Source organism: Sminthopsis crassicaudata, chromosome 4 (genome assembly GCF_048593235.1).
Source record: "Sminthopsis crassicaudata isolate SCR6 chromosome 4, ASM4859323v1, whole genome shotgun sequence".
NCBI lineage: Eukaryota > Metazoa > Chordata > Mammalia > Dasyuromorphia > Dasyuridae > Sminthopsis > Sminthopsis crassicaudata.
The window spans coordinates 201,568,809-201,584,696 of NC_133620.1; positions in this window are offsets into that span (position 1 = coordinate 201,568,809).

Below are 15,888 nucleotides of genomic sequence, written 5' to 3' on the forward strand. Positions count from 1 at the left end.
ATAATAATAATAATAATAATAATAATAATAATAATAATAATAATTATTATTATTATTATTATTATTATAATGGGCATCCTTATTTCACCCCTTATCTTATTGGAAATGCATCTAGCTTCTCTCCATTATAAATGATGATTGCTGTTGGCATTAGAAAAATAGTCTTTATTATTTTAAGGAAAACTCCCTTTATCCTTATGCTCTCTAGTATTTTTAATAGGAATGGGTGCTGTGTAAACATTAGATATTATGAACACAAAAATCCATTATTAACTAGTTAATCAATCAAAACCCTTATTAAGCTCTTACTATTTGCCAGGTATTTTGCTAAGTGCTGAGCATACAGAAAGAATCAAAATCTAATCTCTGCTCTCAAAGAGCTTACAAGTATATATAAAGCAAGCTATTAGCAGGGTATGCAGGAAATAGATAAACTGAGGGAAGGCATTATTATTAAGAAGAGGCGAGAAGAGATTCCTGTAAAATATGAGATTTTTGGTTGAAATTTAATAGAGGGCAGAGAAGTCAGTAAACAGAGTTAAAAAGAGAGAATATTCCATCCATGTTTTTGTTATTAAGTAGTGTCTGAATCTTTGTGACTCCATGGACCAGAGCATGCCAATCATTTTTAGAACATTTTCTTGGCAAAGATACTGGAATTATTTGTCATTTCCTTTTCCAGTAGATTAAAGGAAATAAAGGAGAAAAAAGCACAGAGTGTGCAAAATCCAAATTAAGAAAATGATCATTCATGAAAGTACCTAAAAACAGAAACAAATAGTTTCTTAGTACCATGGGTCCAATAAAATGAAATTTCTTCCCTTAATTTCCTTCAGGAGTAGCATAGGATTTTCAGTGTTCAGGATTTGCCAAATGATTGTATATCTAAGATGCTTTTCAAGCTACTGGGTTGGGGAACAGATGTTATGATCTCTTCTCACCTCTCTTCATTTTTAAAGAATCTAATAACCAATGTCCTGTATGCTTCTCTGTAATGTAATTACTATATACTAGGACTAGATTCCAGTTTGGACTAATATGATTTCTAACAAATTGAATTCCAATCAGATTTCATCCATTCACATACTATAACAGCTATTCTGCTTCTTGTGTAATCCTGTACCATGGTAGCCCTTCCAGGAAGAACTTCAAATATGGTCTGATACTTTTACTAATTGCATGATCCTAGTGAAGTCCCTTACTTAACCTCTCCTAGTTTCAAATTGCTCCACATAGAAAATAAGCCTACTGCTTATTAGGAATATATTTATGTTTCAAGCTTAATTTTTTCTATTAAATGCTTTGAGCTCTTTAGAAAAAAAAAGTTCCATTTTGGACAAATAAATGGATGTTCTACTAAGCAAGAATCATATCAAAGCTGAAATAGAATGACGGTTATACCACTAACCAGAAATTTCTAAGCTGCTGTTAAAATACTGCATACTTCAAATAAAAAGACATCTATCAAAAACATAAGTAGCATTTAAGATTAAAATATAGGTGTTTGATGTCAAGGAGTATCAAATATATGTCTAAGAGAGATATTTAAAATGATCTTGACTCCAGACTAAAACACATTTTCATATTTAAAGGATATGTTACTATAATTGTTGTATTTATCTGAATACATGGCTTTAGATTGTAAAGTGAGAGTAGCTCATCATTATAAAATGCAGCTATTACTTGTATAGATTTATATGTTTCACTAAGCTAAATATGCTACTTTTGCTTTCTTTCAAAAATGAGGATATTCTAATAAATAATACTCACTTTCCAAAGAACTATATTGTCTCTCCATAAATAAGGAAGGTACTATATATGGAAATCATTCAAGCCATACAGCATTTTCAGAATAGTTCCCTTTGCAATCGGATACTGCTTGGTATATACTGAGGTGGACGAGAGGATAGTCAAATGCAGCTTCTGGTTCCATTATCAGTCAGGAAACAGGATTCTTAAATCATTTTTTTTGCCTCATTTTCATGGGAATGCTCTTAATGGTAATATAATCTGCCTGTTTTATTTGTTTAATATTTACTGAATAACACAATACTAGAATCTGAGGAAGTGACAACAAGAATGTTATATAGTTAAATATTGCTTAAATTCTGTAGGTAATAAAACTTTCATAAATTAAATATTTAAGTAAGATGGAAAGGAAGGAAGGAAGAATAATGGGAGGAAGGAAAGAAGAAATATCCTAAAGGAAAAGAGAGGGAGGGAAGGGAATGAGGAATAAAGTGATGAAGACAAACAAGAAAATATTAGTAACAACTAAAGTCTATATTTGCTTTTAATAACAATTTAATCTTCATGAAAATTGTTAGTTTATGCACTGAGTAGCACATTGATGACATTTTGATGATGCTTTTTAAAAAATAGTAAAATAAAAACTTTTACAAATAATTTTCTTAGGCACCCACAGTAATAGGGGAAAGCATGTAAAAACAGTCACAAATAAGAGTTGGTTTAGTGGGAATATAATTGTTTAGTAATGTTCATTTTGAGAGGACAGCAGAACATCTTTGTGAGAATATCCAAAAATATCCTCCACTTTTCAGAGCAGGAATCTTTCTTCTATCAAAATATCAATCATTTCTTAAAGTCTTAAAACCAACCTTTTAAATTTAATTTGACTGACTACTATAGTTCATGATGATCTCTTAACACTTTGGGTTATTATGATACTTATCTCTATATCAGTCCTAGTATTTCTTATACAGTACATACAAAGTATAACTGATTCAAAATTGATGCTTAATTTGCACTTCAGTACTATTACATTTTGTTTCATAGATCATTTATCTCATTTAAAAAAAAACATCAATTTATATGATGCCTTTTATTCAAAGCAAAATATGATATACAGGAAAAAAAAACTATCAATAAAATATACCCTTGGTTGAAATGTGGCATCTCTTCAATAATGCATAGCATCTCTGCAGAACAGTTTAGTACCAAAAATGAATATCAAATCAAACTTATAATGATGGCTGAGGATTTAGGATAGAGAAGATTTGATTAAGCCTGTGGGAATTTTGCCAAGAAAGTACCATTAAGCTAGTTTGCCAAAAATTCGATGTAACCTTCAATGACAGTATAAAATATAGCCTTGCAATTCAATTAAGTAAAGTTAAACTTAACCTTAGTGGAGGTTTACATAAAGAAATATATATATATATATATATATATATATATATATATATATATATATATATATATATAATCTTGTAGAAACTATGCAAGATTGAGAACCATAACCCATGAGATTATACTCCATTTCTTTTCTTATCATGCTCTATGACCTTTGGCAATTCACATAGCCTCTTTGGGGCATAGATTTCTCATCTGTAAGTAAAGATCATGAATAAAATATTTTATTGCCTTATGCATCACTGCAAATGGGATAAAGAATTCAAGACTAGAACATAGTGTAGAGTTAAGTTGGTTCAATAAGGTATTAAGAAAAGGAAGAAAAAGATTGTAGTCAGTGCAACAGTGAAGGCTTAAAAAAGAACAGAATACGGGAATGAGGCTGAGAGTGAAGAAAAATAGAGATCACAGTGGGAATAAAGAATAGAATTAGGTTTTTTGATAGAGCAGAATAAAATGATAAAATATGATGATCTACATAAGAAAGGGAAAGAACCCACATGTGGAAAAATATTTGTAGCAGCCATTTTTATAGTGGCAAGGAACTGGAAACTCAGTAGGTCACCATCAGTAGGGAAATGGTAAAATAAACTATGATATATGAATGTTATGGATTATTATTATTCTTTAGGAAATGATCATGGGAATAATTGCAGAAAGGTCTGGAGAAGCTTACATGCACTGATGCTAAGTGAAGTGAGTAGAACCAAGAGAACATGGTACATAACAACAACAAGATTGTGTGATGATCAATTTTAATGGATATGGCTCTTGACCACAATGAGATGAGCCAAGCTATACTTAGAAATATTTTTGCTTTTTTGCTCACTTTTAAAGGTTGATGGTCTCCTCTTAGTTAAAGGGGAGATTGTCTGAAGTTTCCTCTACAGGTGACAGAGACTTCACATTGCCCCGATGCTGGTGTTGCTGGCTTCCTTCCCATGGTGAGTGAGTCATGGCCAAGTCCCATATTATGCTGAGGTTCGCTAGTAGCCTTTTGTAGTTGCCTTGGATGTCTCACAGCTAGTCTGCTGATCCACTGGCTTCGGAACCAGGACAGAGTACTTAATGCTGTTGTATTTTGGCTAAGGGCCTCCTTCCCACGCAAATGTCACTTTGCCTGGGTTCCTGCACTGCACCTGTGCTCGGTTGTCTCTCCACACATACAATTGAAGCACATCTTTTCTTTTCTTTTCATTTTCTTTTTAAAGCTTTTGTTTGCAAAACATATACATGGATAATTTGACAACATTGATTCTTGTATAGCCTTGTGTTTCAGATTTTCTCCTCCTTCTCCCCATCTCCTTCCATAGATAGCAAGCAATTCAATATATGTCAAACATGTTAAATCCAATATATATAGACATATTTATATTCTCTTGCTGCACAAGAAAAATCAGATCAAAACAGAAAGTAAATGAGTAAGAAAACAAAATGCAAGTGAACAACAACAAAACAAGTGAGAATTTTTTGTTGTGATCCACATTCACTTCCCACAGTCCTCTCTCAGGGTGTAGATGGCACTTTTCATCACAAGATCATTGATATCAGTCGTCTCATTGTTGGAAAGAGTCACATTGATCAAAATTGATTGTCATATAATAATTGTTGCTGTGTACAATGATCTCCTGGTTCTGCCCATTTCATTTAACATCAGTTCATGTAAGTCTCTCAAAGCCTCTTTAAAATCAACCTTCAGATCATTTCTTATAGAACAATAATATTCCATAATATCCATATAATATAACTTATTCAGCCATTCTCCAATTGATGGGCATCCACTCAGTTTCCAGTTTCTTGCCACTACACAAAGGGCTGCCAAAACATTTTTGCACATGTGAGTCCCTTTTCTCTCCTTTAAGATCTCTTTGGGATATAGGCCCAAACCTATATCCCACACTGCTCGATCAAAGAGTATGCACAATTTGATAACTTTTTGAGCATAGTTCCAAATTTCTCTCCAGAATGGCTGCATCCATTCACAATTCCACCAACCATGTAAGAAATACATCTTTTCTGAAGTTCTTCCAATATATATTCTGTTGGAAATTTATTACACTCCAAATATTTGTGGGTTCTGTCTCTCCAAAACCCATTCAGAGGCTTGATCTAATGTTAATTTCAGGGAAGAGCTCAGACAAAGACCTGCCTATTCTTTGCTTTTCCTTCTCTACTACAACCTATTAAACCATGCTTCTACTAATTGACATCCACTCAGCCTCCAGTTCCTTGCCACTTTGTAGCAACTACAAACAGTTTTGCATATATGAGTCCCTTTCCTTTCTTTTAAAAAAGATATCTTTGAGATATAGATCCAATAGAAACACTGATGGGTCAAAGTATATGCACAGTTTGATATCTCTTTGGATATAGTTCCAAATTGCTCTCCAGAAAAAATGGATCAGTTCACAACTCCAGCAATAATATATTAGTGCCCCAGTTTTCCCACATTGCCTCTAACATTTATCATTATTATTTCCTCTTATCTTAGCCAATCTGAGAGGTGTATAATAGTACCTCAGAGTTGTCTTAATTTGCATTTCTCTGATCAATAGTGATTTAGACCATTTTTTCATAGTACTAGAAATGGTTTTATTTTCATCTGAAAACTATTTGTTCATATCCTTTTACCAGTTGTTAATTGGAGAATGTCTTGTATACCTATAACTTTGTTAGTTTGGTTATTTATATATTCAATAATGTTAATAGTTTTCCTAACATTGAAGCAGCCCTGCATTTCAGTATAAATCCTACTTGGTCATGGTGTACTAGCCTGGTGATAACTTGCTGTTATCTCTTTGTTAATATTTTATTCAAGTATTTCCACCAAGAAATATAGACAGCTTTCTTTTGTGATTTATTGAAATATGATGTCTAGGTTCATTTGTTCATCATGAGTTTCAGTAGTGCAGTTAGTAATTTTTCTCTTCAATTTGTTTCCTAGGTGAGTTATGGAATCATTATATTTTCTACATATTTTAGAAATGAGGTCTTTATCAGAACCCTTAGATGTAAATTTTTTTCTCAATTTTCTGCTTCCACATTGTTCACATTCTTGTCCACACTGCTTTTGTTTGTACAAAAATTTTTAACTTAATATAATAAAAATCCAATTTTTATTTCATAATGTATTCTAGTTCTTCCTTGGTCATAAATTCCTTCCTTCATCATAAACCTTAGAGGTAAATTAGCCTTTGTTTTTCTAATTTGCTCAAAGTATCACTTTTTATGTCTAAATCATAATGACCATATTATGGTAAAAAGTCTTAGGTTTTGTTCAATACCTAGTTTCTGCCATATTCTTTCTTTCCAATTTCCCCAGAAACTTTTTTCAGATAGTGAGTTCTTATCCCAGAAACTGGGATCCTTGGGTTTATCAAAGAACAGATTACTATAGTCATTGACTATTGTCTCCTATGAACCTAACCTATTCCACTTATTAATTATATTTTTTAGCCAGTACCAAATTTTTTTGATGATCACTATTTCATAATATAGTTTTTGGTATAGTTCAGCCAAGCCATCTATGTTTTCTTTTTATTTTTCTTTCTTTTTTTTTTTTTTTTTGTTAATTCCTTGAAATTCTTGGCTTTTTGTTCTTCCAAATGAATATTGTCATTATTGTTTTTCAAGTTCTGTAAAGTAATTTCTTGGGAGTTTGATTGGTATGGTATTGCATAAGTAGATTGGTTTAGGTAGAGTTGTCATTTTTATTATATTAGCTCAGCCTATCTACAAGCACTTGATATTCTAATTGATTAGATCTGAGTTTTTGTGGAAAGTATTTTGTAATTGTATTCATATAGTTCTTGACTTTACTGGGCAGGTAAACTCTCAATAGTTTATATTATTTACAGTTACTTTAAATCGAATGTCTCTTTGTATCTCTTGCTGCTGGACGTTGTTGGTAACATGAATCCTGCAACTTTCCTAAAGTTGGTAATTATTTCTCATAGTTTTCTACTTGATTCTCTAGCATTTTCCAAATCTTATCATCTTATCATTTACAAAGATTGATAATTTTGCTTCCCCATCACCTACTCTAATTCCTTTAAGTTCTTTTTCTTCTCTTATTAATAGCTAATATTTATAATACAATATTGAATAGTACTGTTGATAGTGGGCATACTTGTATCACCCCCAATCTTACTGGAAATGCTCTGGTTTGTCCCCATCACATATGGTACTTGAAGATGGTTTGAATGGATGCTACTAATCATGTTAAGGAAAACTCCCTTTAGTCTTATGCTTTCTAGTGTTTTTAAGTGCAATGGGTGTTTGATTTTGTCAACTGCTTTTTCTGCACCCATAGAAATGATCATATAATTTTTGTTAGTTTGGTTATTTATATATTCAATAATGTTAATAGTTTTCCTAACATTGAAGCAGCCCTGCATTTCAGTATAAATCCTACTTGGTCATGGTGTACTAGCCTGGTGATAACTTGCTGTTATCTCTTTGTTAATATTTTATTCAAGTATTTCCACCAAGAAATATAGACAGCTTTCTTTTGTGATTTATTGAAATATGATGTCTAGGTTCATTTGTTCATCATGAGGTTCAGTAGTGCAGTTAGTACTTTTTCTCTTCAATTTGTTTCCTAGGTGAGTTATGGAATCATTATATTTTATTTATTTCCATTTAATTTTCTTAGAGTTTATTGCTCAGGTGATTTTGGGAACCATCTTTACTAAAAATTTAGTTTACTTTTCAATTCTTCTTTTCTATTATATATTTCCTTTCTCCTTCCTATTAATTCTATAATTTCATGACTAATTACAGGTCTTTTCTTTAGTTTATCTTCACTGCATAACCTAGAAATGGATAGTGAGCAACAGAACTGCCATTTCTCATCAAATCTTGCATCCTGCACAATACTGGGCACCTATACTTGATTTATAAAACTTTTCTTGCTTTGGCAAATAATCCATATGGTTTAATTGTTATGGTTGCTGTTTGCCATCAGTTTCCACAGATCTCTCTGTTTTCTCCTTATATAATGCTATGTGTCTTGAACTGGGAAAACAAAAAGACATACTGTTTTTTGTTTCTTAATTTTCTCGATTATGACTTGATCTCTTATACATTCTAGATCTACTTGGCAATATTATGAGAGCTTGTCGATATTTCTTTTTGCTAAGTGATTTTAGGTGTCTTCCAATCCTAAAAGTTTATCTTTATATTAATGCTCAACCTGGGATATGGCACATTATAATGCTATCTTGACTTTGTAGGATTTCCTTTATTTTTCTTTATCCCTAGTATCATAAGCAAATTCCTTAGCATAACTATATATTCACTTTTCAAAAGTTCAATGAAAAGGACAAAGCATTTCCTGTTTCAAATTCCTTGGGCAGATACACTGATTGCAGAATGAATATCAATGTAAAATAATGCAATCAAAGTAATGATTGTAAAGTAATCAAAGTAATAATGATTTTTGATTAAGTTTTGTGAAGATGCCTCAGTCCTTTAGGCACCTTCCTGATCTTTGCACATGTTCTTGAGGTAAACTGAGCTTGACCTAAAGCAAAGGGGAAGTGCTTTTTCAGTTCACCAATCAGGCTGACAAGCCAGTTAGGCCTAGTCCATTTGGTTCCTCATTTCAGAAGAACTGAAAAGTACAATGAATATATTGAACTATACCTCATAAGTAGAATATGAAAAGAACTGGAAATTCCTTACTAGAGGATCAATTTTGAAGAGCTTAACAAAATTTAATATGATTCAATGGGAATGGGAAAAGAAAGATACAAAAATATGTTGTTATTATTAAGAAGAAATATATATATATATATATATATATATATATATATATATATATATATATATATATATATATATGTCCATACATACATCTACATATATTATTGAAAGTTTAACAGCATTTAAATCTTTATGATATGTTCTTTCAGAAGATTGATAAGATGATCAGAAAATTGACAAAATATTGATCAATTGTTGATTGATCAGAAAAGATTTGATCAGAATTGTTAATTGATCAGAAAAGTTAAGGTCTTGGCATGCAGAAAAAAGGCTTAATCTACAGTCACCTTCTGCTTTAAATCCAGTGTGTGTGTGTGCATGTGTACGTGTGTATGTGTGTGAGTTTATTTGAATATCAATATCTGCAGTGAATTTTTTATGTAGAATATAACATGTAGAATTTTAGAATACTAAAAATGTTACATAAAATCATACTTGAGTTGAGTCTTGAAAATCTGGTAAAGAAGGTATTAAGCTGAAAAAAAGAAAAAGAAAATTCTTCACATTTAGATATTAATCAATACATAGAGAAAAAATAAAATCATAAAAGAACAAACAATCTATAATTCATGGGAAATAAAATTGGAGGGGAAAATTGAAGAAAATGTCAAAATTTCAAATGTATAATTATAAATGCATAAATTATGGTAATAAACATATTTCTTGGAGAAAGAAAGTTTGATTTCAGAAGTATAGACTATCTCTTTCTTCCCTTCTTTCTGTTGTGTAAGATTCTAATTAAACTTATTCCTACTTTTTCAATTGTACTGATGCTAAGGGTACTTATAACCCCACCCTAGGAAGGTACTCACAATAACAACTCATAGGTCTCATTGATAGATTTCATCCCCTATTTTCAGAGTAAATATCCCCCTTTCCCCACCTCATCTTTTAGTGTAGGCTTAATATTCAGGAGAAGTGATCAGTAAATAGAAGTTCCTCTTCCTCTCAACTAATTTTCATTTTGAGTGAACAGGAGTAAATCACACTAGAAAACTAGTTATCTATGAGTTCTAATGTGTATCATAGATTTAATTACAATGTAATTTCTCAAATATCTATCACTCATCAATTTCCTTATTCATTTAGTGTGTAAGAGATTGATAACCTCACTATTATTTTACTGTTATCATTCTCCATTTCAATTAACCTACATATGCAAGCATTTGAGAAATCTTATTCCTAGCATTTGTTTATTTTTTAAAGTGTGAATTAAAATTAACAAAATAGCAACAAAATTTTCTCTGATATTTCTCCAGTTTTCTGATACTTCTACCATCCAGTTCAGGTCTTCATTACCTCTAACTTGGATCTTATAAATATACTCTTAACTGGCTTATCTGTTTCTAACAAAGTGATTTTCTTTGAATGTAAATCTGATGATATCACTCCCTTCTTCCAATAATAATGTTTCCATGTAGACTCAAATTAAAAATAAAACCGTCTCCTATTTAAAATCTTCACAACTTGATCCTAGCCTACCTTTCCAGCCAAAATGTATGTGCCTTCTTTTCTACATCCTAACTCACGTTAAATTGACATTTTTGCTGCTCTTCATACTGGAGAGGAGGAACAATACTTCCTAGGCTTCTGCCACATAAATTAGATTAGCTTTTCTTAAGGCCATAATGCATGCATGTTAGGCTTGGGCTTTTCATTAAGAAAATCCTCAAGCGACTTTGAGATCAGACTGGTTTAAAACTAAGGTTTAGGTTATTGGTGTGGCTACTTAGTTACCTGATAATGCAAGTTCATTTAGGACTCTATCTTCATCTTGTAGGTTTCTGAAGTTTTAAAATAACCAATATAGAGAAGCTGTGTTCTATTGAATCAATGTGATGTCCTCAGTAAAAGTACTTGGTGACTCTTTTCTTGTTTTCTTGCTGGAGTTTACATTTTCTCTAAGTGTTTCACTTCATTAGACCTGGATTTGAACTTATATATACTTATCTGTAATTGTATAACATTGAATTTCTATAAATATATGCTATATTTTTAACATAAAGATTTTTTGTATTAATTTCAGTTTTTTTAATTTCTAATTTTTTGAGTTGTTGCTATTTTCCCCATATTAAAACTTTATTATATGTAGCAGTTTATTTATTTTTTTTGATTAATCTTATAATTATAACACTTTTTTGACAGTACATATGCATAGGTAATTTTTTACATGATCCCTTGTACTCCCTTCTGTTCCAAATGTTTTCCCTCCTTCCCTCCACCCCCTCCCCTAGATGGCAGGCATTTCCATAGATATTAAATATGTTATAGTATATCTTAGGTACAATATATATATGCAGAACCGAATTTTGTTTTTGTTATTGTTGTTGCAAAGGAATAATTGGATTCGGAAGGTAAAAATAATCTGGGGAAAAAAACAAAAAATGCTCACAGTTTACACTCATTTTCCAGTGTTCCTTCTCTGGGTGTAGTTATTTCTGTCCATCACTGATCAACTGGAATTGGATTAGCTCTTCTCTATGTTGAAGATATCCACTTCCATCAGAATACATCCTCATACAGTATCATTGTTGAAGTGTATTATGATCTCCTAGTTCTGCTCGTTTCACTCAGCATCAGTTGATGTAAGTCTCTCCAAGCCTCTCTGTATTCATCCTGTTGGTCATTTCTTACAGAACAATAATATTCCATAACATTCATATACCATAATTTACCCAACCATTCTCCAACTGATGGACATCCATTCATTTTCCAATTTCTAGCCACTACAAAAAGGGCTGCCACAAACATTTTGGCACACACAGGCCCCTTTCCCTTCTTTAGTATTTCCTTGGGATATAAGCCCAGTAGAAGCACTGCTGGAGTAAAGGGTATGCACAGTTTGATAACTTTTGGGGCATAATTCCAGATTGCTCTCCAGAATGGTTGGATTCTTTCACAATTACACCAACAATGCATCAGTGTCCCAGTTTTTCCCACATCCCCTGCAACATTCAACATTATTTGTTCCTGTCATCTTAGCCACTCTGACAGGTATGTAGTGGTATCTCAGAATTGTCTTAATTTGCACTTCTCTGATCAATAATGATTTGGAACACTCTTTTATACGAGTGGAAATAGTTTTAATTTCATCATCTGAAAATTGTCTGTTCATATCCTTTGATCATTTATCAATTGGAGAATGGCTTGATTTCTTATAAATTAGAGTCAATTCTCTGTATATTTTGGAGATGAGGTCTTTATCAGAACCTTTAACTGCAAAAATGTTTTCCCAATTTGTTACTTCCCTTCTAATCTTGTTTGCATTAGTTTTGTTTGTACAAAAGCTTTTTAATTTGATGTAATCAAAATTTTCTATTTTGCGATCAATAATGGTCTCTAGCTCTCCTTTGGTCACAAATTCCTTCCTCCTCCACAAGTCTGAGAGATAAATTATTCTATGTTCCTCTAATTTATTTATGCCTAAATCATGGACCCATTTTGATCTTATGTTAGTATGTGGTGTTAAATGTGGGTCCATGCCTAGTTTCTGCCATATTAATTTCCAGTTTTCCCAGCAGTATTTGTCAAATAATGAATTCTTATCCCCAAAGTTGGGATCTTTGGGTTATCAAATACTAGATTGCTATTTTTATTCACTATCTTGCCCTGTTAACCTAACCTATTCCACTGATCAACTAGTCTATTTCTTAGCCAATACCAAATGGTTTTGGTGTCTGCTGCCTTATAATATAGTTCTAGATTGGGTACAGCTAGGCCACCTTCATTTGATTTTTTTTGCATTACTTCCCTTGAAACTCTCAACCTTTTGTTCTTCCATATGAATTTTGTTGTTATTTTTTCTAGGTCATTAAAATAGTTTCTTGGGAGTCTGATTGATATAGCACTAAATAAATAGATTATTTTAGGGAATATTGTCATCTTGATTATATTCACTCGGCCTATTCAAGAGCACTTAATGTCTTTCCAATTATTTAAATCTGTGTTTTGTAATTGTGCTCATATAATTCCTGACTTTCCTTTGGTAGATATATTCCTAAATATTTTATACTATCGACCGCTATTTTGATTGGAATTTCTCTTTATATCTTTTTCTGTTGGATTGTGTTGGTAATGTATAAAAATGCTGCGGGATTTATGTGGATTTATTTTGTGTTAGGTTCTTACTAAGTGCTAAGTTGGTACTTAACAATTTTCTAGTTCACACCTTTGGTTCCAGCCTTTAAGGGGAGTTTACCCCTTTGAACTTCTGAGGAGGAGTTTATATAACCTTTAAAAGGAGCAAGTTCATTGGTTGAAGTAATTTTCCTATAAACCCTTGAGTTCTCATCCACCTCTTCTCTGGAAGGATAAAAGAGACAACATTGGGCCCAGAGGAGTGAGTCTACTCTAGGTCAGAGTTGGGATGGCTCTCTACAGAAAGAAGAGTCTGGCCTGAAGAGTGATTTCAGACAGCACATCTCCTCCCAGAGAGTGATCGGCAGTTTCTGGAGACAACAGAAGATTACATTTTGGCCCCCACAAAGTGGGGCAAAGACTTTTGCTTATCCTGACAAGTACTTATTCTGAGCCCATCAAAGGAGCTAGCCTGGACCTTCAAATTTGGTATCCTGCAACTTTGCTAAAGTTCTGAATTATTTCTAATAGCTTTTTAGCAGAGTCTTTGGGGTTCTCTAAGTATACCATCATGTCATCTGCAAAGAGAGATGGTTTGATTTCCTCATTCCCTACTCTAATTCCTTGAATCTCTTTATCGGCTCTTATTGCCGAGGCTAGCATTTCTAGTACAATATTGAATAGCAATAGTGTTAGTGGGCAACGTTGTTTCACTCCTGATCTTACTGGAAAAGGTTCTAGTTTATCGCCATTACATATGATGTTTACTGATGGTTTTAAATATATGCTCCTTATTATTTTATGGAATAATCCATTTATTCCTATACTCTCAAGTGTTTTTAGTAGAAATGGATATTGGATTTTATCAAATGCTTTTTTCTGCATCTATTGAGATGATCATATAGATTTGTTAATTTGGTTATTGACATAGTCAATTATGCTAATAGTTTTCCTAATATTGAGCCAGCCCTGCATTCCTATTATAAATCCTACTTGGTCATAGTGTATTTTCCTGGGTATGATTTTCTGTAGTCTTTTTGCTAATATTTTATTTAAGATTTTAGCATCAATGTTCATTAAGGAGATGGCCTATAATTTTCTTTCTCTGTTTTCAGCCTAACTGGTTTAGGTATCAGTACCATGTCTGTGTCATAAAAGGAATTTGGTAGGACTCCTTCAATCCCTATTTTTTCAAATAGTTTATATAGCATTGGAGTTAGTTGTTCTTTAAATGTTTGGTAGAATTCACATGTAAATCCATCTGGTCCTGGGGATTTTTTCTTAGGGAGTTGGTTAATAGCTTGTTCTATTTCTTTTTCTAAAATAGGATTATTTAGACTACTTACTTCTTCCTCTGTTAATCTGGGCAAGCTATATTTTTGAAGGTATTCTTCCATTTCATTTAAGTTATCGAATTTATCGGCATAAAGTTGAGCAAAGTAGCTCCTTTGTTCTAATTTCCTCTTCATTAGTGGTGAGTTTTGCCTTTTCATTTTTAAGGATAACAATTTGTTTTCCTCTCTCCTTTTTTAATCAGATTTACTAAGGGTTTGTTTATTTTGTTGTTTTTTTCATAGAACCAATACTTAGTTTTATTAATTCAATAGTTTTTTTTTTTTTTTTTTTTTTTTTTACTTTAAGTTTTATTAATCTCACCTTTTATTTTTAGAATTTCAAGTTTTGTTTTTGTCTGGGGATTTTTAATTTGTTCCTTTTCTAGCATTTTTAGTTTTAAGCCCAATTCTTTGACCTTCTCTTTCTCTATTTTATGCAAGTAAGCCTCTAGAGATATAAAATTTCCCCTTATTACTGCTTTGGCTGTATCCCACATATTTTGGTATGATATCTCATTATTGTTATTTTCTTGGGATAAGTTATTAACTATGTCTATGATTTGCTGTTTTACCCAATCATTCTTTAGTATAAGTTTACTTAGTTTCCAATTATTTTTTGGTTAATTTTCCCCTAGCTTTTTATTAAATGTAATGTTCATGGCATTGTGGTCTGAAAAGGATACATTTACTATTTCTGCCTTACTATATTTGATTTTGAGGTTTTTATGTCCTAGTATATGATCAGTTTTTGTATAGATTCCATGAACTGCTGAGAAGAAAGTGTACTCCTTTCTGTCTCTATTTAGCTTTCACCAAAGATCTATCATATAAAACTTTTCTAGTATTCTATTTACCTCTTTGACTTCTTTCTTATTTATTTTGTGGTTTGATTTATCTAATTCTGAGAGTGCAAAGTTGAGATCTCTCACTATTATAGTTTTGCTGTCTATTTCTTTTTGCAGTTCTCTTAATTTTTTTAAAGTATTTAGATGCTTCACCACTTGGTGTATATATGTTTAATATTGACACTGATTCATTAACTATGCTATCCTTTAGCAGGATATACTGCCCTTCCTTATCTCTTTTAATTAGATCAATTTTTGTTTTTGCTTCATCTGAGATGAGGGTGGCTACCCCTGCTTTTTTGGCTTCACCTGAAGCATAATAGAATCTGCTCCACCCTTTTACTTTTATTTTGAATGTAACACCCTGTTTCAGATGTGTTTCCTGTAAACAACCTATAATAGGATTCTGGCTTTTAATCCAGTCTGCTAACTGCTTCCTCTTTATAAGGGAGTTTACCCCATTCACATTTATGGTTAAAATGACTAATTCTATATCACTTGCCATCCTGTTAACCCCTACTTATGCTTTTCTCCTTTCCTTCTCTCTTACCCCCCTCCCCAGTATTAAACTTGTGAACACCACTTGCTTTTCCCAGCCCTCCCTTTTTAGTATCCCTCCCCCACCTTAAATTTCCTCTTCCTATTTTACCCCTTTTTCTCACAATTTCTGTATTGCCTTCCCCTTAGCTTACTCCTTCCCTCTCACTTTTCAA